This window comes from Mustela lutreola, chromosome 18, assembly GCF_030435805.1.
Source record: "Mustela lutreola isolate mMusLut2 chromosome 18, mMusLut2.pri, whole genome shotgun sequence".
Lineage (NCBI taxonomy): Eukaryota > Metazoa > Chordata > Mammalia > Carnivora > Mustelidae > Mustela > Mustela lutreola.
In genome coordinates, this window is record NC_081307.1 from 12,824,905 (window position 1) to 12,847,019 (window position 22,115).

Below are 22,115 nucleotides of genomic sequence, written 5' to 3' on the forward strand. Positions count from 1 at the left end.
CTTTAAATACTTTCCCAGCTGCCCCTGACACATACAACTTTCTCCCTCTTTCTAGCAATCTAATGGCACAAATGTTAGATCTTTTATCGTTCCACAAATAAGAGGCTCTGCTCAGTTTTTCCAGTCTATTTTCGCTCTGTTGTTCAGATGGGCAATTTTTAAATTCTTCTATCTTCCTATCTTCTCATTTTTTTCCTCTGTGTCTTCTGTTCTGCTGGTGAACCCAGTCACTGAACTTTGCATTTCAGTTATTGTAGTTTCCAGTTCTAAATTTTCTGTTTGGTTCTTCTTTATAACATCGGTTTCTTTTCCAAGACTTTGTATTTTTTTTTTCAATTTTCTTAAGCATCATAATAATTGCCATTGTAGCATTTTAAATCATGGCTCCTTTAAAATCTTTGTCAGATAATTCTAACATGTTTGCCATCTCAATGTTGGTGTCTAATGATTGTCTTTTTTCATTTGTTTTGAGATGTTTCTCATTCATAGCATGACTATTTTATATTTAAGTCAGGACATTGTATATCATGAGATTGGTTTTATTTAAGCCTCTATTTTAGCTGGCTTTGTGTACTGTCTCTGGCTGTGGAAAGTAAGACACCACCTTCTTATTCTCAGGTGAAAATATAAGCACAGGTTCCTTACTCAGCCTTGTTTGCATGGAAGGTTGGGGGAGCCTTGTTATTGCTGGGCAGGCTTCAAGTCCAGTTCTTCCCCTTGTCCTACTGGCAGTAGGGTAGACATGGCCTTATTGCTAAAGGGCGACAGTAAATGTCTTGACTCTTCACTAAGCTTCTTCTAACACCATCATCAGGAGGGGAAGGAATGCTTCATTAATTCTGGAGAGGTGTCCCAGACTTTCTAGGTGATGTCCCCTAACACTGAAGACTTCTTTACTTCTCTGTGGGAATGAAAGAAACTTCCTTCTTTGACACTACATCTATAGGGGCATTGGCGTACCTCGTTACAACCTCTTGGAGTGGAAGACTGGACTTTGTACTTACTCTTTACTGACATGGATGGGGCCCATGCTTTTGTGTGTGTGTGTGTGTGTGTGTGTGTGTGTGTGTTTTGCTGGAATAAAATATCTAAAAGTATTCTCTTTCTAGGCTGCCCCTATCCTGTTTCTTCGGCTACGGATTACAGGGTTGCTGTGGATGTTGTTTTGTTTTGTTTTGTTTTGGGGGGGTCTGTGCTGTTTGCATTCACAGGTTGCCAGTTTCTTTAGCTCTAAAAAGTGAGATATAACAAACAAAAACCACCAATAAAATACTCCCACTAATACAACTCATCTTATTCCTCAGATCTTGCTATTCCTTAGCCAATCTGCCTTCTTTCTATTTTTCAGAGTCTTCCGATGTTTCTTTTGCAAATAGTGTCCAGAATTTTTAGTTGTAATTAGAGGGAAGAACAGGAAAAAGTACATCTACTTCATATTCCCTAAAGTGGAAGTCTTTAAATCTTCTTTTATTTCTTTTAGCTGTAGGTATTTTTTTTTTCATTTTATAGGTGCCACATGGTTCTTGTTATATTCATTCTTAAGTTTATAAATAGTTATGTATATAGTTACTATTTCTAAGTTGAGTCTCTGTAGGTTCTAGGACACTTGAATCCTCTACCAGTTCTCAGTTTCTCTGAAACTTCAGGGTGAGTCCCAAGAAGCACATATATGAATGAAAAACATTGCAGATAGAATTGCATGTTATTACTAAATGGGGTGTTGATTCTACAGCCTTATACAATTTGGTGTTCTGGTGAACTGGGCTTGAAAGTAGATGATGGTAAAGTAGTGGTTGCCTAATCATGACTTCATTAAGCATAAGGTAAGAGCACAGACCCTGGAATCAAACAACCCAGCTTCTCCATTATATCTAGGTGACCATGAGAAAGCTACTGAATGTTTCAGTGCCTCAGTTTATTCACCTGTGAAATGGAGATAAATGAATACTACTTGAAGTGAAATCTGCTGCCATTCAAGTTGTTTTTCCCAATAGGTAAGATGTCAGTTTTCTCTGGTTGCTTTTCAGATCATTTTCTCTGCCTTTAGTTTTCAGAAGTTTAGTTATGAAATGTCCTTGTATGGATTTTTTTGGTTTCTCCCATTCAGAGTTCTTCTAGCTTCTTGACGCCATAGCTTTAAGTCTACAGTAAGTTTAAGTACAGTAAGATTATATATATATATATATATATATATAAAACATATATATATATAAAATATATATAAAACATTGGTAAGAGTATCTACCTCATAAGAGCCATGTAAATGTTAGCCACTTGTATTAGCAGTATCTCTTTTCCTCAGGGTTAAAACTAAGAAAATGTAAATGAATTATAGACTTTAGCTAATAATAATGTATCAGTATTATGTATTAACATTAAGTGTAACTAATATAACCATACAAAAATAAAATGTCAGTAATAGAGAAAACTGACTGTGGTATATATGGGAACTCTGTGTTATCTTTGCATTTTTTTCCTGTAAACATAAATTTGTTCTAAAACAATGTTTACTTTAGAAAATGCCTGTGGGAAATGCATGAATGGAAGGAACAATAAAGAACAATAATCAAGGAGTAAGAGTTAAAAAAATTGTTTAACAAAGGAGCTTTATGGAAAATAATATATTTGGGAAGTCTTAATATATAGTCTATAATAATTTATTCTTTTCTCTTGAAAAAATAAATGCAAACAGAGGGCAAAAACTTTAGGCACTCTGTAACTAAACTAGCATGTGGCCAATAGCATTGATTTCAGTTAATAGTTTATAATCACAATAATCAAGCCAGGGCCAATTCACCAAGTTATTGGAACCATTTTTCTAATAGAATAGTTGCCTTGATTCAGACCAGGGAAATATTTGTAGGGAGGTATGCAGTTAGAGTAGCAGATAGACCCACTGAAATTACTAATTATTTTATACAGTTATGGCCAAAAAAGCACACAAATAACTGGCTCATATGAGAGAAATAAACTAACAAAAAAGGATTTGAACAATTTTTCACAACTGTGTTGATATGATTACTGAAAGGTGTATTTAAAACTCATTTTGCCATAGAATCACTAAAAAGCAGTGCATTTGTCATCTAGTTGTTAATTGCTTTTCATAATGCAGTTAAATGATAATCAACCTTTTACATTTGCTCAGTAATCTGATGATGATACGCTATTTGACATTCTTTTTTCATTTTTCAAGGCATTTTTACATGTTTAATAGTTTATTTTTTGCCCGTTGAAATAAAAGTTTGTTTTTCCCCTTATAATCATATATATTTGTTATCAAAATTACAAAACATAGAAAAAGAAAATAGCTACCCATAATCTTATCATGTTAACTTTTGAAATGTATTTGCTATTGAGCTTTTTATTTTTGAACTGTAATTGTGACTGTATGTGTATTTAATTTGTGTTCGACTTGACAGTTTACTAGAAGCCCTTCTTCATGCCATTTAAAATTTTTAATAATTCCTTTTTTGAGTATTGTGAAATATCAAACAGTTGTTGTATTATGATTTACTAACCTATTAATGTATTGGATATTTAGGGTTTCTCTGAGTGATATTCTATTCACCCATATTTGTTCCAGTTCCAGAAGAGAAGTCCTCCTAACTTATTGATACTGTGTCTCTTTATGTGATGTGATAGTAACAGTCTCATATGTGAAACTCAGGGAAGAAACAACTGGGGTCCAAACAGTCAAATGTGTAGGTCTGAAATATGGAGGTACTTTAAAAAATTTACTTTTAAGTATAGTTGACACACATTGTTACATTGGTTTCAACTGTATGTCATAGTGATTCAAGTTCTTATACGTTACCCTGTGCTCACCACATTGGCTACCATCTGTCACCATACAGCTCTGTTACAATATCATTGACTGTATATCATTGATTATATTCTCTGTGCTGTACCTTTTATTCCCGAAATTTATTCATTCTGCGGCTGGAAGCCTGTATCTACCACTCTGCCTCACCCATTTTGCCCATCCTCCCACTCCCTCCCCTCTGGCAACCACCAGTTTTTTCTCTGTATTTATAGGTCTAATTCTGTAAAGGTACTTTTTTTTTTTTTAATTGCTACAGTCATTCTGAATCTCATTCATGTCTCTTAACATCCCAAAGATGAAGCACATGTCTGGTTTCCTATATAACAAAGTAGCAAACACACTGCATCCTGTTGTCCAGGACCATTGCTTATAAAACTAGACTTCCAAGTTTAGCTTTATTCTCTCACAGCGTATCATTCCATTGGGAGAAGAATTATCTGAACAACCTCTAAGCCCTGGTGGCATTGGACTTCTGAAACCGAGTCCATGACAATGTCTGGTGGGGTAAGGGCAGGCATGGGAAGAAATCCGAAGTCAGGAGCCAGTTAGTTTCCTAGCAGGCTGGAACACAACAGATTTTCCTCATTTTTTCTGCCTTAATATCCACTATGTTGCTCTGCACTATGATGGGGAACTTTTCACAAAGCCCTAAAGATCCCTATGCCACTTAGGTGAACACTTGTAACTCCTGATGTTACATTAAATATTATAATGACATGCTGGGTTTGGATACAAGGGCCATTTCTCAGGCCACCAAGTGTATGTCCAATGCATTGAATTTAAAAAGTCTACTGCTGGGGCTCCTGGCTGACTCAGCTGGTAGAACATGCAACTCTTCATTTTGGGGTTGTGAGTTCAAGCCCCATATCAGACATAGAGCTTACCTAAAAAGATAAATTTTAAAAATCTATTGTTGGTACAGAACACAGGGTGATGGACCTCAACAACTAAAGCGATTATTACATATTTCTCAAATTCACCAGTCAAATGACATTGAAAATATAATTTAACCAGTACTGCCATCATAAACCAACACTTGTTTAAAAAGAACTTGGGTCTCCTAGGGCAGCCATCATGATGGATCTTCCAGAAGTGTTCGTGTTCCTCATCTGGCCTAGCCACATCCATTGTTTATTTGTTTGTTTGTTTTTCTGTAATCTCAGTTAGGGATGAAAATGAGAATATTTAAAATGTGTAGTATGTCAAATACTGCAACATGAAAATGCCTTTTGATTTAATAATGACAGAATTTTTTAACTAAAAAAAAAAATACAGCTCATAAAGGGATACCTAAGGATTATAACCATTCATTTACAGAATATTGATTGAGAACCTACTGTGTGTCAGCTGGTATTCGAAGTCCTATAAACAAGGCAGAGAAAAATCACTGCAATCATGAAGTGTACCTTTTTCAGAGTCCAGAATTGATGAACCACACTCCCTTCTGAGATAAAGTTGAAAAAGTCAAGGAGAAAACTATTGTTGGAGAAGGAACCTGACCCTGGAAACTCTTTACATTTTTCTTCTGGGTTCATCTCTACTTGCTTAGACTGAACAGATACCGAGATACCACAGGAGAGCATCAAAATCTTCTAAAATGAGAGAGGAACCTAGGGGACAGAGTCCACTGAGGCAGGGACCGGTGAGCAAGCTTCAAATTTTGTGTATGTTGGGAGCTGGGGAGGTTATAGATCACAGAGAGAAAGGAAGTTGTTGGAAAAATAAATAAAAATGTCAAGACTGGGTTGCTTATACTCTACAAAAAACACTACCATATATGAAAGAGAAAACCAAAGTCTCAATCTTCACTAAAATCGGGATATAAACTAGAGTTTTAAAGCAGAACAAGAACCAAGTAATGACAGAGTAGAAGCAGAAGTCAAAATGCTGGGTTTTCTGGCTGTTTTGGAGCTATGAAGTTTCTTAGACTTTTTGAATTTTGTTTTTATTTTTATTTCTTTTGGAGGGGATACTAGTAACCACCACTTCAGAAACTACAAATGGGCTACTGCGATGGAGGAAGATTTGTGGAAAATGAAGGCTCCAATACTGTCCAATTAGATTTTTTAATCCAATGAGAACTGTCACTTATGTAAAGGGTCTGCCCTGTGCTTCCGATTGCACTTCAAGGATTAGAAAAAGACTGTGGAGCCACAGCTTTGGAATTATTCTGTATCTTGTCTGGATAGGAATAGGAAAGCCATTGGGAGCTGGCCAAACACTGTATGGGAATTCAGAAGAGAACTTCAAAGAAAAGAAAATAGATTAATTTTGTCCAAGGAAGACAGGCAAATAAGAGGAGGGGGAAGAAAAGAGCACTAGAGCATAGCACAGAGATAGAGCATATTAATTCGCACTGTTTGAAAAGTGAGTCTCTCATCACATCCTTGAAGACGGTATTTGGACAATTTACCATCTTTGTGTTGAAAGAAGACAAGGAAAAGGACAGGTTGTAAAAAGATTTAGGAAAAGTTGGGGAAACGTGGAGCTTCATAAACGCTCATGTCATTAAATACTACAGTTTGGTTGTAATAAAGAAAATGTATTGTGAGCCTGGTTATCTGAAAGGAAATGAAATAAAGGATGGCTCACTCTTTGGTTGCAAAGGGGCCTATGGATATTTGCCAAACTACATACATACATTACCAAAAGATGTCCTTCTACCAGTCTACTCAAAGCACCTTTGTTCAATTGGGCTCTTCACATGATTTGGGTTTTGCCTACTATTCCTTCTATTTTAACACATCAAGAGCTATTTTCCTTATATGCCAAAGGTTATTTTTCCCTTTTATAGATGAGGGCAATACTGTCCAATTTCCCTTAAAATTTGAAATGAAAAATTAGAAGTCATGAATAGATAATTTCTCTGAGTTATATCCATTGCCAATCACGATGATCTAAATATTCATCCTGAAAGTGTGATGGAGTATTTTGGAAAAGTCTAAGCCTGTAAAACATTGAGTTGAACAAAAATCTCTCTGATTTCTTCCATAAGGAGGCAGCTTTTCAGTGGTGATCTCAAACTGAGAAAGAGACGAATGGTTTCCTGGCTCATCAGCATCACAAATATTAGCTGGGCATGAAGAGTGATGCAGTCAGTAGATATAATCTGACACAAGAGTTTTATCCTGGAAGCTCACAGCCTTGCTGTGACCTAAATTACACACACATGTACACATACAATTTCCAATGACATCAGTCAAAACTTCCTGTGAGCAACTGGGAAAGAGACTTGGCCTAGAATCCCAAGAAACCCAACCTGAGGTTTTAAACTATACTTGTTCCCAGTGCTTTGCAACTGATTCAGTTTCCAACAAAATTATCACTGTCCCTGGTTCCAATAGCAAACAGAAGGGAGAACTGAATTAGGAAGGAGAAATATTTTGTTGAAAACAATGGCATGACTCTGTGAGAACATTTCAGAGGGGCCCCAAAAGATGGAATCCAAAGGTGCTATTTTCAAGATCTGTCAGGTTACCTGGACACAGATGTTCCATGCAGCTACGTTAGGAGGTGAAAAGTGAGCAGGGGTGGGGGATGGGCATGAAGACACACTAATGCCTCCACTTCACTTCAATCTCATTTTCTTTCCTGAAACCAAAGCTTGATTTGCTATTTGGCTCAAGGAGCAGAAGAGGACCGAGGAAGTCACAGTGCATTTCCATTTCTTGTCCAGTTTCCAGTCCCTTGTCAGTAGAGTTGAACCTTGGATGGCCTAGCAACATCCCCATGGAGGTCTGCTTGGCAAAGAGAGGGAAGGCGCTTGTGTTGGAGGACAGCCTTCTGTAGATTTCAGCCCACAAACTGTCCATCCCCTCTGACCCCTGTCAGTACTACAACGGGAAGAACAAGATAAAGAAAACTCCCCTTCTCATCAAAAAGACAAGAATTTTACATATAACAGTCACTAGACAGTGCCTCCTTGGCCAATGTCCAAGCTGGCTACAGAAATTTGTCTGCAACAAAACAAATAAAGGCAGCCCTGTGATTCGAGCAGTGGGTGGTCTAAGTCCACATACACAGCAGCTTCTCCATGACTGATAAATGTCACAATTAGTGGATTACTGGGTCAACCATATGAAAATATCCTTTAAAGAAAACATAGTTTAAAGTCACCATTACTGACACACCAGAATGTTTATCTCTACCAGAGGTTAGACTGCATTATAATGTGAAATTATTTAATTGCCAAAATTTATCTACTTTTTCAAAATAAGGTTCTGGATCAAGGGTGCTGAAGAGAATTGCCTGTAATACAGTGAGCTATTTTTAAGAGTAGCCAAGAAAAGAATTCAGATCTTCTGCTGGCTATTCCTGGTTTAATGATTCACCTTTGGTAGACACACTGCTTGTGCTGGATTACATACAAGTTGGCATGACATCTAGAAAGTTTTGAACAGATTGTCCCCAGGCCATGCATATCCTTAAGTAAGAATCAACTAGTTGTCTTTTGCTAACAAGTACGAGATAAATGGGAGAGGAATTAAGCTCCCTAAGATTCTAGAGAAATCTATGGATATACCCACGCCTGCCACCACATTCCAAACAGCCTCGTCTGAAGGCTCTGTTTCTTACTGAGTTAGCCTGGAAGTCTTATCTGGAATAAAATCTAAGAAAATCCAACATTCTGGAGAACTCTGGGGCTTGCAAAGAATATCCACAGTGGTGTGGAAACTCCACTTTCCAACTGAACCTCCTGGAGTTCTGAGACTTATTTTAAATTAGAGCAGGGCAAAAGTGTAGAAAAGTGTAGACACAGTGTCTCTTTCTGTTTTAGAGATTTTCATTTATTTGAGAGAGAGAGAGAGCACAAGGGGAGAGTGAGAGGGAGAAGCCAGACTTCCCGCTGAGCAGAAAGCCTGATGTGGGACTCGATCCCAGGACCCAAGCTGAAGGCAGATCCTTAACCGACTGAGCCACCCAGGTTTCCCCATCCCCTGTCCCGGCTTTTTTTTTTTTTTTTTTTAAATAAAGGGCTAAGCAATATAGACATAAAACGAGGGAGGAGAAACTACAATAAACCTTGAAAATGAAAAATCTTAATGCAATGGAAATATTTAGAAAAAAAGACACATAGGATATAGTTCCAATGGGACCTGGAGTAGGGAATGCATAAGGCTGTATACATACATACATACATACATACATACATACATATGAGACAGCACCACTTAGTGGTTACAACATCAGATTCTGAATTCACACAGATCTGACTTTGAATTCCAGTTCTTCATTCATCGGATGTGTAGCCTTAGGAACAGTACTTAAAACTCTTTCACCCAAGTTTTTTTTTTTTAATTTATTAAAAAGAATAACCAACCAATCTCATAGATTCCCATGAAGCTTTTCAGTGGAATGATGCATGTACACAGCTAGATTTGAAGCCTGGCACAGATTAAGTGCTCCATAAATTTGGTGAAAGTTTTCTTGAAATGATGTAGTCAGAGTCTAAAAGAAAGTGAAAAGGAGGGACAATTTATTTGGTGGACAGTCGCAGGAAGCAATTTAGATATAAGAAATAGTATGAAAAAAATGCCAAGAGGTATGGTGGCCACGTTACTTGAAAAAACAAATTAGTACACACGACTTGAGAGTAGGAGCGAGGACTGCTATTGGGGTCACCACAGGAAATCTGGGAAAGATCATCATTGTAGGGAAGTACAGATTATATTCACAAAGGAGAAAATTCTTTCACTGAATGCTAGGAGAAATTACTGTCTTTTCTCAGGTTCTATTTTTGGGTTACTACCAATTCTAAGTTACTTAAAGCTTCATATTTTCATTTGGCTCTTTTTTTTTCTATTTGTATTTCTTTATGCATAGATTTTGATCGTTTGGCTAACTGCTAACATTCCATCAAAAGAATGGAGAAGAGATTAAAAACCAACAAATCTTGACTTCCTACGTGAGTATAATGGCTACCAGGACACAGGATAAAGAATCACAGCAACTTCTCTATCAGAAAATACACTCTGACAGCAGAAAAGTTTGATTTTAGATGCTAGTGATGTCTTTAGACACTATGCCTGCAATTTAGTTCTGCCCTAGTGTATATGCCTAATTTCTTGAAATGAAGACTTTCAGGAATTATAAAGTATAAGCATTGTGCTACATAAGGGTTAAGGGTGCAAAGGGAAGTGAATAGTAGTGGGGAGGTAATAATCAAATATGGTGCAAAGGAGACAATAAAGTTTAAAAAAAATCTTAGATATAAAATAAACATAAACAGAGCTGTGGAGATTGAGTACAGGAAAAAGTCATCACTGAGAAGTGCTTTTAGCTGGGACCTAACTGATGGGAAGAAGCTAGACCCTCCCAGATTGGAAGAAATGATGTTCTAGGCAGACAGTACTAAGTCCTGGGCAGCAACCAGCTTTCTGTATTGGAAAGACAAAAAAAGAAGTATAAGGCATAAAGAAATGAATTGAAGAAAAAATTATTTACTAGTTAAGACTATGTATTAGTTAATATTAATTAAGCAGAATAAATTAGTATATTAATTAATTGCAGTCTGCCATAAAGTGATATTATCTAAATGGATATGGTATCAGCTCATATTATAATATGGGAGATTTGTAATAGTATTCTTCCTATTTCATCCCCCAATCCTTTGTGCTCTTGTTGTCATATCTTTCCTACCACATATTTATGCATATCATAATAATATTTTTTCTTTGAAAATCAATTGCTTCAAATCATTATGAGTTAAAAAAAAAACAAAGAAAATGTCATATAGTTACTTGAATATTTACTAATTCCTGAATCCTTTCTTCTTTTGGATCCAAATTTTTAACTGATATAACTTTTCATAAGCCTAAAGAATTTCACTTAGCACCTATTGTAGATAAAAATTCTCACCAAAATGAAATCTTGCCATTTGCACTGAAATAAGTCAATCAGAGAAAGCCAATTATCATATGATCTCTCTGTTATGAAGAATTTGAGAAACAAGACAGAGGATCATAGGGGAAGGGAAGAGAATCTGCTCAGGAAACAAACTGAGAGTTGCTGGAAGGTGGGGGGGTGCAGAGGGGGAGGGATAGGGTGGTTGGATTATGGACAATGGAGGGGGGGTATGTGCTATGGTGAGTGCTGTGAATTGTGTAAGACTGATGATTCACAGACCTGTACCCCTGAAACAAATAATACATTATATGTTAATTTTTTAAAAAAAGAAAAAAAATTCTCAGCAAGCTAGGGATAGAAAAGAATATACTCAAACAGATAAATACATCCAAAAATAGTGCTATGGGTAACATCACATCATAAATGATGGTGAAAAACCAATGCTTTATCTGAAAATTTGGGTGCAAGGCATGGATGTGCACTCTTAACCTCTTCTGTTCAACACTGTACTGCAAGTTTTAACCAGTGCAATTAGGCAAGGAAAAAATAAAAATCCTGGCTGGAAAAGATAAAGTAAAATTCTCTTGATTCATAGACAACATGATCATCTATGTGGGAAGACTAAGGAATCTACATAAGATGTGAAAAGTAATAAATGAGTTTAGTAACTTGAAAAATACAGTGAACCCTATCAAATAAAAAAAGGAAATTCAAAAAACTATTTACAAGAGCATTAAAACAAGGCATACTTAGCCACAAATCTAGCAAAATATTGCAAGATTTGCTTGCTGAAAGTTGCAAAACATGATGAGAAAAATAAATATCTTAAATGTATGGAGAGCTGTATTGGTGATCATAAATCATTACAAACCTGTGCAGTTTAAAATCTGTACATAACTTGCCTGGATAAAACTTTTTAAAGAATAAAAAGATGAAATAAAAATGTTTTTAGTCAAACAAAAATGAGGTAATTCATTACTAGCAGATGAACATGAATGGGAATACCCCAGTCATTTTTCAGGCAGAAATTAACAGGTGTTGATAAAGACGTGAGCTCATAAGCTGCAGGTGACAATGTACATTGATACAATCTTTAAAAACTGTTAGGGCTTATATCTAAAACCAATGACCCAGCAATTCTACATCTCCCTTTACCTAGGACTATACATTTGTAGTGGATTTTACAATAGAGGATATTCCTTGTACATCTGCTGTTCCCAGAGAAGATGGGCGATTTTAGACCAAGGTCAGAATAGAAGAAGTAAAAGCTCCATTTAGATGGTGTGACTGGTAGATGTTGTTCCATGATGGAACCTGGGCTTCTCAGCACAGCTGAGAATCAAGGAAGGTTACCAGGGAGGGGGTGATGTAAAGGTGATGTAAAGCTGAAGACTACCCCCGAGGACCATGTGACCTTGCTTGCTTGCTCTAACTACCCTTCCTAGCCTTCATAGAGTCACAGCTCCTGACTTGCCCAGTAACTTATTAACCCCTGCCAATCCAAGCCCATGGAAATAACTCCTGGCTGTCTCACTACTTGATTTTAATTAAAGCTAAATCTGTTCTCTGATAAACCAAAAATCCACCACGCTTGTTATAAATGGCACCCTTCTACATTCATTTTTTTTTTACTCAAATACTTGGCTTTTCTTTCCAAAGCTTTTAATCAGCATTTACTATGTTCTTAACCCTTTCCTGGCACAGCATGCTGAGCACAAGGTTAGGAGAGCAGCAAAAGCAAAGGAGCTGAGATGAACGAGAAAATAATATGCTGCTTGGGAATTAAACGTAATCCAGTCTTACTGGACTTTAGTGGGAAAGGAGCTGGGTGAGGGATGAAGCTAGAAAGGTAGGCCATCCCCGGATTGTGAAGGATTTCACACATAGGCTTGGATTTTCAACTTTTTTTTTAAAGCAATTATCACGGGTTTTTATCACTTCACTCATAGTTATAAAGATTGAAGACTCCAATCACCCTTTTTTCCTTTCTTTTTCTCTTCCTTCTTTTTCTCTTTCTTTCTTTCTTTCAGCTAAGATTTTTTGAAAGGCAAATGCTCTCCAGAAGTTCAGGATTTTCTCTCCATAAATATATTCACATGAGGAATATAAAACTATATTTTGGAAAACAATGTGGGATTTCTTCTATTTAATCTGTGCTTGACACAGAGTAGTAAGAAAGGATCCAGTTTCCTCTCATTGGTCTTGGTTTTCATACCATAAGCACTGATCCAGTTACTACCAAGACCATTCTCCACAGGCTTCATTATCTACTTCCTTTGCAGGTTTGTGTTGGAATGTTTTAAAAACTCTATCCAGGGATGATTTAATGAAAGGAATTAAGTCTATCTAAAAAGTGAAAAGAAAGCATTTCATTTAATTCCTGTTCTGACTGTGTCATTTACTCCTTCACTGGTTCTTTAAGATCTTCATTACACTGACCATTCCCTGTTCTCCCCATCTGTCTATGACTATTTGTTTCCATTTGTTTTGCAATCAAGGTAAGACCTATGGATCATCACTTCAAACTTTCTGTGTATCCTTTAGTTTTTTTACAGCTTTGTATTTCTACCCAGTAAAACCCAAATGAGCATCTTTAAGTCCAGGGGGTGAGAGAAAGGAAATGTGAAGTATGGAAACACAATTAGGTAGGGAGGGAACAGACTAGAAGTAGGAAGTCCCCCATGATGCTCTACCTGTAATCTAGGCAAGAAATGAGAAGAGCCTGAACAATGAAAGTGGGACATAAAGCTCCAAGATCTGATTCTAGGGACATCAACAAGGTATAATTAGAAGACTCTGTTTGTTGCTTTTTCAGCAGCATAATGGCAGGTACAGTCACTAAAATTGGTAACAGAGAAAGAGTAGACTTTGGTGAACAGGATAAAGTCCACTCTAGCTAAGAATTTGAAATCCTTGTGAAGCTTCCAAATAGAGCTTTTCAGGAGTTCAGGAGAGATGCTGTGGGTTGCATAAATGATGTATTGAGTCATTAGCATGGAAGTGGTAATTGGAGCCATGGGGTTTAATTAACCTATAAAAAGAAAATGGGTTAAGAAAGAATAGGAGGGACTCAAGGACCAGAACAGAAGAGTCCGTTAAGGAAAGGTATCAAAAAGCCAAGGGAAAAGAGGGGATCGCAATGCTGAATAATGAGCAGAAACAAACACTACAGAGAGTTCAAGAAAGATGAGAACAGAACATATCTTTTGGATTTAGCAATAAAGAGCTCATTATTGACTCAGTCAAAATATGCGATCATATTTAAGGGTGGAAACCATGCCTGGAATAGTTTGAGAAGCATATGATGTGATAAAATAGAGATTGTTATCCAGTAACCTGACTGTAAAGGCAAAGAGGACAAGAGGGGGACAGTGCATGGATGGAGCAGTCTTCTAAAGGCGGTAACAACCCGAGTGTGTGTGGGTGTCGATGGGAAACCAGTGGAAGATAAGGAGAGATGGACGATTTAGGAGAAGATGGGGAAACCGATGGAGCGAGATCTGTGGACCATGGGTGGGGATGGGAGCCAGGACATGGGCAGGAAGGTTCATTTAAAATTGAACAAGAGTTCCCTGTTGCTTTAATTTAAAAGGTAAGGATTAAGGGTGAAAACAGGGTCTGGATTGGGAGCAGGAAATAGTTGGAATTTCTTCCCAGTGGCACCTCTTTCTTCCTTTTTTAATTTAATTAACATATAATGTATTATTAGTTTCAGAGGTAGAGTTCAGTGATTTATCAGTTGCATATAAGACCCAGCGCTCATTATTACATCAAGTGCCCTCCTCAATGTCCATCACCCAGCCACCCCACCCCCTCCACCTTCCCTCCAGCAATCCTCGGTTTGTTTTCTAGAGTTAAGAGTCTTTTATGGTTTGTCTTCTCTCTGATTTTGTCTGGTTTTATTCTTCCCTCCCTTCCCCTATGATCCTCTGTCTTGTTTCTTAACTTCCACATATGAACGATATCATGCCATAATTGCCTTTCTCTGACTGACTTATTTTGCTTAGTGTAATACATTCTAGTTCCATCCACATCATTGCAAACAGTAAGATTTCATTTTTTTGTGGCTGAGTAATATTCCATTGTATGTATGTACCACATCTTCTTTATCCATTTGGTCCCTGCCCACCAATATTTATAACAGCAATGTCCACAATAGCCAAAATATGGAAAGAGCCCAGATGTCCTTCAACAGATGAATGGATCAAGAACATGTGGCACCTATTTCTAATATGAGTTATTTTAAGGAAGTGAAGGAGGAAGTCAATATCAAGAGCTGAAAGATACTAGGGCAGAAGAGAAGGAAACTGAAGATGAGGACCCAGCCCAGACTGGTGACTGCAGATGTGTTATTTTAGATCGCTAACCCTGCCTTCCTAACAGAATCTCCTGGGGAAGTTTAAACAATACTTATTCCCAGTTTCTCACCCAAGAGATACTGATTGTTCTGGACAGAACCATTTTTGAAAGCTCCCTAGCTGATTCTAATGACCAGCTGCAGTTCAGAAGGTACTGCCCTGGTCCCTTCGGTTCTGTGCATTAGCAACAGCAGGGTTCAGCAGTCCAGGTATGAAGCAGGGGCCAGGTGGTCTAATTGATCAGAGCTGCAGTTCTGCCAGGCAGATTCAGAGGAAGGACAAGGAAAGGATATTGAAAGGGTGTTCTAGAGTCTCGGCTGAGACAAGAAAATGGAGACATGAGGTAATAAAAAGATTATGAGAAAATAGGGTAGCTAAGGAGTGGTGAACACATATGGAAAAAGTAAGAGGGTGATTGACCTGGAGACAATGAAGAAAAGAGCATCCTCTTTCAACTTCTGGATGATCTAAAGCCACTCCTTGGGAACATTCCCTTGAAGATACTTTTTATTTATTTAATTTTTTTTGGAGAAAGAATGAGAGAGAGGGGTGCGGGGATGGGCTGAGGGAGAGGGAGAGAGAGAATCTCAAGCAGGCTCCATGCCCAGCATGAAACCCAATGTGGGGCTTGATCTCACGATCCTGAGATCATGACCTGAGCTGAAACCAAGAGTTAGATGCTTAACCAACTGAGCTGCCCTGGTGCCCCCAGAACACTTTTTAAATGATTTCAGTGAAAAACTATAAAAAATAGAGTTTATTTATTTAAGATTATTTATTCATTTATTTATTTGAGAGATAGTGAGCAAGAGAGAGAACACAAGCAGGGGGAGTGGCAGAGGCTGAGGGAGAAGCAGGCTCCCCATTAAGCAGGGAGCCCGACGCAGAGTTCCATCCCAGGATCCAGAGATTATGACCTGAGCAGGTGCTTGACTAACTAAGCCACCCAGGTGCCCCGAAAATAGAGTTTCTAGAGAAGCAGCAATGAGGTCAATGCTTCAACTCTAGAGGAGCAGAAAGTGTAGACAGTGGGGAAGAAGTCTGCTTAAAAGTATACCTGTATCTATTTATATAAAGTTGCTTATTCTTCATGTATCAGCCTCAGTTTATTAGTAACTAAGAATATTCAGCAACTAAGGAGGTGATGGAATCTTCAAGTTCAATGTGTATTAGGGAGTAGTATGATTTTGAGATAATCCCTCCTCTGGAAGGAGCGACATGAATAATGCTTTTCTCTAAAGAAGGGATGTGATTAGTAAAATTTAGAGACTCCAGGTATATTATTATTAAGTTAGTAGAATGACCTTAAGCAATCTGCATATAGTGTGAGTTTTTAAACAATCGAGGCCCCAGAATGAGATGAATGATACACAAGGCACAAACAGACCTTGAAACAAAACCCGCTTATATTTCTGTAAGAGTCCAGGACAGAAATGTGAACTATTCTTTTATTTTTTTAAGAAGGAATATTTATTCCCAATGTGATAATACAAAGAATATGAGCATTGTTCCAAAAGAAATGTGAACTATTCTTAACAGGAGAAGTAACAGTAAGATGGGGAAGGCAGCAGAGGCCTTTAGATCCCGCAGCCACACAAATAACAAAGTTTTGATAACGGCCCGAGAGGAGAGAAAGAAAAACGAGTTCTAAGAATGCTCACGGTATTTCACAAGGAGTCCTAGGAAAAAGGCTGAGCGGTGTTCACTGGAATTTTCCCCATTGTTCTCGCTCATTAAAACTGGCCCTGTTTTGTCTCCCTCTGAGACTGTTTGAATTGTAGATTCTGATGTCCTTTGAACTTTGTTCTTTGATAAAAGTTGGGCAAAAAACACATGCCACACACAACTGTGGACCTGAGATGTGAGACTCGTGATAGTTCTGGAGAGAGTTTCCTGCCCTAATGCTGAAAAAGGAAGACAACTGTTCAAACTGACCAGGAGCAAAATATTTCCATGGTTAGTCATTAATATTTGCCAAGAGACATCAATGAACTGCTAGCTTCTTAGATTCAAGGAGTATTTCGAAAGATCCTGTTTCCCATTCCCATCAGGCTGACAGGGCCGAAGGACACAGAACCCAGGATTGGGCTCCATCAGGACACTTCACCAATATAGCTCCTGGAAAAAAAAAAACAAAAACAGTTTTTCTGTATGTTTGTCCTCAAATGATAGGGCTTTTGAGTAAGCTAAAACCGAGCATATGACCAATAAGAAAGAGTATGGTGGAGTTTTGTTTTTTCTGTCTAGATTTCCCTCTATGACTTTTTTCTTCCTTCTTGCAAATGTCAGACTATATATCTAGGCATTTATGATTCAGAGTTCTCTTTGATGAACACTTTTATAAAGGGGATAGTTTTAAATGACTGAGGTCTGGGTTCCTTTTTCCTTCCCAACAGGCTGAGTCTGAGTCTGAGTAAATTTATGGGGCCTCTCTATTACAACTAGCTGCCTTGTGTTGCATTCGTTACCCAGATCACTCTTCCTTCATAACTGTAATACATAAAAACTAAAATATGGCTCAAGGGGTTTCAGTTGAACCCCATATATTTGAAGGGAATTTTTGAGCACAGAATGTAAAGGCTATCTTGTTCTCAGGGGTCTGATGTGACAGCAAAACAGATTCGAGAAGAATAATGCTCCTCACTTCTAATGTGAAACAACCCAGGGAGCTGATTCATTGAGCTCCATTTGGGAGGAAGACGGGTTGGGATCCTAAATAAAGCACTTCACGCACCTCTGACCCAGGAAGTGAAATAATGATGAGGTGACATGGACTAACAGGAAGGCAGGGAGTGAAATCTGCGTGACTAGGTCTCCAGGGAGAAGTGGTCAGGACCTCCCACCCCCCGCCTTTTTCGTGTGGCCAAACATACTGAGGAAAGGTAGACTGGACTGACTGAATGCTAATATACCCAAGAATCAAACATGAAAGTAAGAGAGTAGTATGTTTAGTTTCTACATGGCTACCAGCAACATTTTTTCAGTATAATCACGCCCAACTCAACACAATTAATCTAGTATTTGGTAAGTTTTCTGACTTTTGCAGAGAAAAAAAATGGTTTTAATAAGAAACCCAATCAGCCTAGTTAAAATCTGCTGTATTTTGAACATCCACATCATCCTTGGACTTTGATTTTCACAGGATTTAGCAAAGTTCTTGAATCACTTGGAAATAAGGACACAAACCACACAACTGTGTGTATTACTCATAGAGTTAACTCTGTTTTTCTCTTGATGCAGCCGTTTTGATGGCAGGAACCAAATGATACTTTATATTATTTAGAAGTAGGGACAACTTCACACCTATTAGAGTAGCTAAAATGAAAAATAGTGACAGTACCAAATGCTGGCAAGAGTGTAGAGAAAGTGGATCTCTCATACATTCCTGGTGGGAATGTGAAATTGTACAGCTATTTTGGAAAGTAGTTTGAGTTTCTTGAAAAATTAAACATACATGAGCGATATGATTCAGCAATCATACTCCTCGGTATTTACCTCAGAGAAATGAAAATTATATCCGCACAAAGACTTATTCATAAATGTTCATAGCAACTTTGTAGGTAATAGGGAAAAACTGCAAACAACCTAGATGTCCTTCCGTGTAACAATGGCTAAACAAACTTTGGCATATTCATAACATGGAATTACTACTCAGCAATAAGAGGGAATGAGCTTTTAAAAAATTTTATTTATTTATTTGACAGAGAGGCACTGCCAGCAGGGGCGGAGGGAGAAGCAGACTCCCCACTGAGCACGGAGCCGGACAAGGGACTCCATCCCAGGACCCTGAAATCATGACCTGTGCCAAAGGCAGATGTTTAACCAACTGAGACACCCAGGTGCCCCAAGGGAATGAACTTTTAGCGCACATTGTGCTGGGAATTGTGAATTGTGCTGAGTGGAAAAAAAAAAAGCCAATCTCAAAAGGTTGTATACTGCATGATTCCATTTATACAATATTCTCAAAATGATAAAATTATAGGGACTGAGAACAGATCAGTGATTGCCAGGGAGGGGTGGAGTGAGGGAGAGTGGGTGTGATTATCAAAGAGTAATGCAAGAGAGATCTTTCCAGTGATGGAACAGTTCCCTGTCTTGACTGTGGTGGTGGTTACAGGAGTCTGCACATGTGATCAAACTGCCCAGAACGCACACGCACATGCACATAATACAGGTAAAACCGGTGAAACCTGAATAAGGTAAGTGAATTGCAACAATGTCATTTTTCCTAGTTTGGAAATTGTACTACAATTAATGTAAGATATTGTCATTGGGAGAAATTGGGTGAAAAGTACATGGTACCTCTTTAATATTTTTGCAACTCTCTGTGAATCTATAGTCCCTTTATTTATTTATTTATTTATTTATTTATTATTTTTTATAAACATGTATTTTTATCCTCAGGGGTACAGGTCTATGAATCAGCACTCACCAAAGCACATACCCTCCCCAATGTCCATAACCCCATCTATAGTCCCTTTAAAATAAGAAGTTAAAAAAAATGGAGTATAACATGATAATGGGGCCACTCTTTGAAAAACTGTCTGAAATATGTGACCCAACTTTTCTTTTTTGTGTGGAGATAACAAATCCAAAGTGACAACTTGTAGATCTCTATAGCTATAAAAATGGAAGTGATTCCCAAACATAAACTGATTCCTTTGTGTGAACACTCTATTTTTATGTTTCTGGAAACTGACTCAACGTGTTTATTGACACTTTCTTCTAACTGTGAAATGTCTGCTTTTCCTAATGAAAAGTGTTCCAGAAAACCAAGCAATGACATCTAGTGCTGTACAACTTCAAGATGCTCTTCCATTGTTTGCTTTGTACCCTTGCCACATCTACTTTCTGAAGACATGCATCAGTTGATAATAGCCACTGGGGGTCAGACTTCCACATGGCCTTTACCAAACATATGATTTCATACCCAGTGCAACGGCAGAAGCGGCGACCTACAGATTAACAGAACTCAAACCTTCCTCCCTTCTTGTAAGCCCACCAAAGCAACAGAGATATGTATGTTCATGGTAATTACCCAATTCAGAATGCAAACGTATTCAGGAAGAGACACCAGAGTAGTTTTATATAAATCTTGGTTAAGTATATCACAGTTAATGAGGAATTCATCAGTGGCCAGTGTGTTCTCTGACCTCTGGAGATACAACCGTCCTTTCTACAGTCTGGGCAAGTGGAGCCCCTGCCCTGGGCCCCTCATTTCATAAGCCCCCACACTGGTCCCTCCTAGCATGCCCTTCACCATAGGACAAAGAATCGCAAATCTTTTCCAAATGGCTGGAGAAATCCCAGATTTCTTCCCAGTAGTTATCACAGAGTGAAATTTTGGGCAATGATAAGCAAGAGGAAAGCTCCAAAAGAGACCTTCAAGAAGAAGCAGATACTTGCTCGGGCTGAGGACGACGGAGCGAAGTTCAAAAGGGAGGTCTATTATGAAACATAGAAGATAAAAGAGGAAAAAACCAAGATCAGAACTGTCAGATTCTAGAAATTGGTTTGAATTTCTGTGTTCGAACAACATATTGCTGAATCTAACCGCCAGGACATGACAGAAAAATGTCACTAGCTGAGCTCCTGCATTGCAGTGTGAAGATGACAGGGACGGGCTCCAATGGTACACCACGCACACCGATCCAGAAAAGATGTTGCTAATCACCAGTGTTGCTGGCACTGCCTCCAGGCGGTTCTTCTCTAGAAGATGGACGTGGGTGAGTCACAAGGGGACTTCCTGTATTGCTGCCTTTACAAAACCAATTACTCAGCACAGAGAGGGAAGTGATTGTATCTTCCTAGGGACCAGGGAAGGAATTCCCAAGTGGTCAGCCTCACAAATCAGCGTTCCTTGGTCTACAGGCTTCAGTGACTACATCTTTTTTCTCTTCCTATATTTATAAATGATATCCAAACTCCGGGACACACATGTAACTAAAATGATGTCACCTATTGTCACACTTAGAGAGTCTCCATTTAGCTCGTACCATGGGATTTCCAAGGTTCCTTGGTGTCTCCTTTGCAAACTTTCATATCCCTGCTTTTCAAGGTGAGTTGTGATGTCATCACTTAGGACTGAAGAACACTAAGCCAACAGTCTAGCACAGATTAAAAGAATTTTCCTGAGTGGCACAATGCACAGCTCGCATCAAATGGTAATAAATATGGCCGTGCCCTAAGTGAAGCAGTAACAATTAAACCTGTCAACTTTAACTGAGGTTGAGAAAACAAAAGATGTTCCAGTTTACAGTGGCCCCATGCCAGGAGACTGCTGAGACTGGAGAAAAATCAGACTGCAGACTGAAGAATGCTATCTGCTAAGAAGAATGTGCTAATGAAAATTTTCAGGAACAGCAGCTTTCTCAAAGTCTCTTCCAGAATGTTAGTCGGCCAGGACCTCAAAGTATTACTGGCCACTACGTATTCTCCGGCAGGTGCAAGGAAGAACAACACACAAAATCTCCCCTGAGAAAAATTAGAGGGGATACAGGCTGATGTTATATGCTAGCTGTTAACTTTTTTCAATAACTATAAGTTAACTTGTATTGATGAAAGATTGAAACACCACCTAGACCTTGGAGGATAAGTATAGCTTATGGAGGAGGCAGGGGCAAAAAGGAAGAATGATGCTGCCCTGAGCATGAACTTGAGCTTTTCTGGCCTACTGCAAGATTAAATAAACGTTCTCTGCTGTTGGCAAAAAAGTTAATTTTAAGTCTCAGCTTCTGTGAATTGGTATCAGTCTCCTCTTAGGTCAATTCTTTTGATCAAAATTCCTGCTCTAAATGTTCTTTTGAGGAGTTGGGTAAAAATTTGTGATTCTCAGTAACCTATTTATCCAGCTCCGACTCCAGAAGTTCTGAGCTGCATAAACAGCTTTGATGGAGTCAAAGTCACACGTAGCAGCAAGAGTAGAAAGCCGCTTTGTTAAAACCTGTTGTGTCTGAAGCCAAATGCTGGGTTACTGGGCTGAAATTCTCATTGTTGTAGTCCCCTGTGTTCAGAGAGGTAAACACGCAGGTACAGACATGAAGTTTCCTATCCTGTATTCACAGTTGTTCGATATTTTTGAGGGCACC

The 22,115-nt window shown here is 38.3% G+C and overlaps 1 long non-coding RNA gene across 1 annotated transcript in view; it reads left to right on the forward strand.

Moving 5' to 3' along the window:
- LOC131820554 (uncharacterized) overlaps positions 1 to 21,795 on the forward strand; it is a 65,222-nt gene extending 43,427 nt beyond the window's left edge. The window contains exons 3-5 of the long non-coding RNA XR_009349691.1: positions 1,876 to 1,994; positions 9,647 to 9,728; positions 18,732 to 21,795. This is a non-coding gene — a long non-coding RNA (uncharacterized LOC131820554). The remainder of the gene's footprint in view (positions 1 to 1,875; positions 1,995 to 9,646; positions 9,729 to 18,731) is intronic.
- Positions 21,796 to 22,115: the final 320 nt, after the last annotated feature.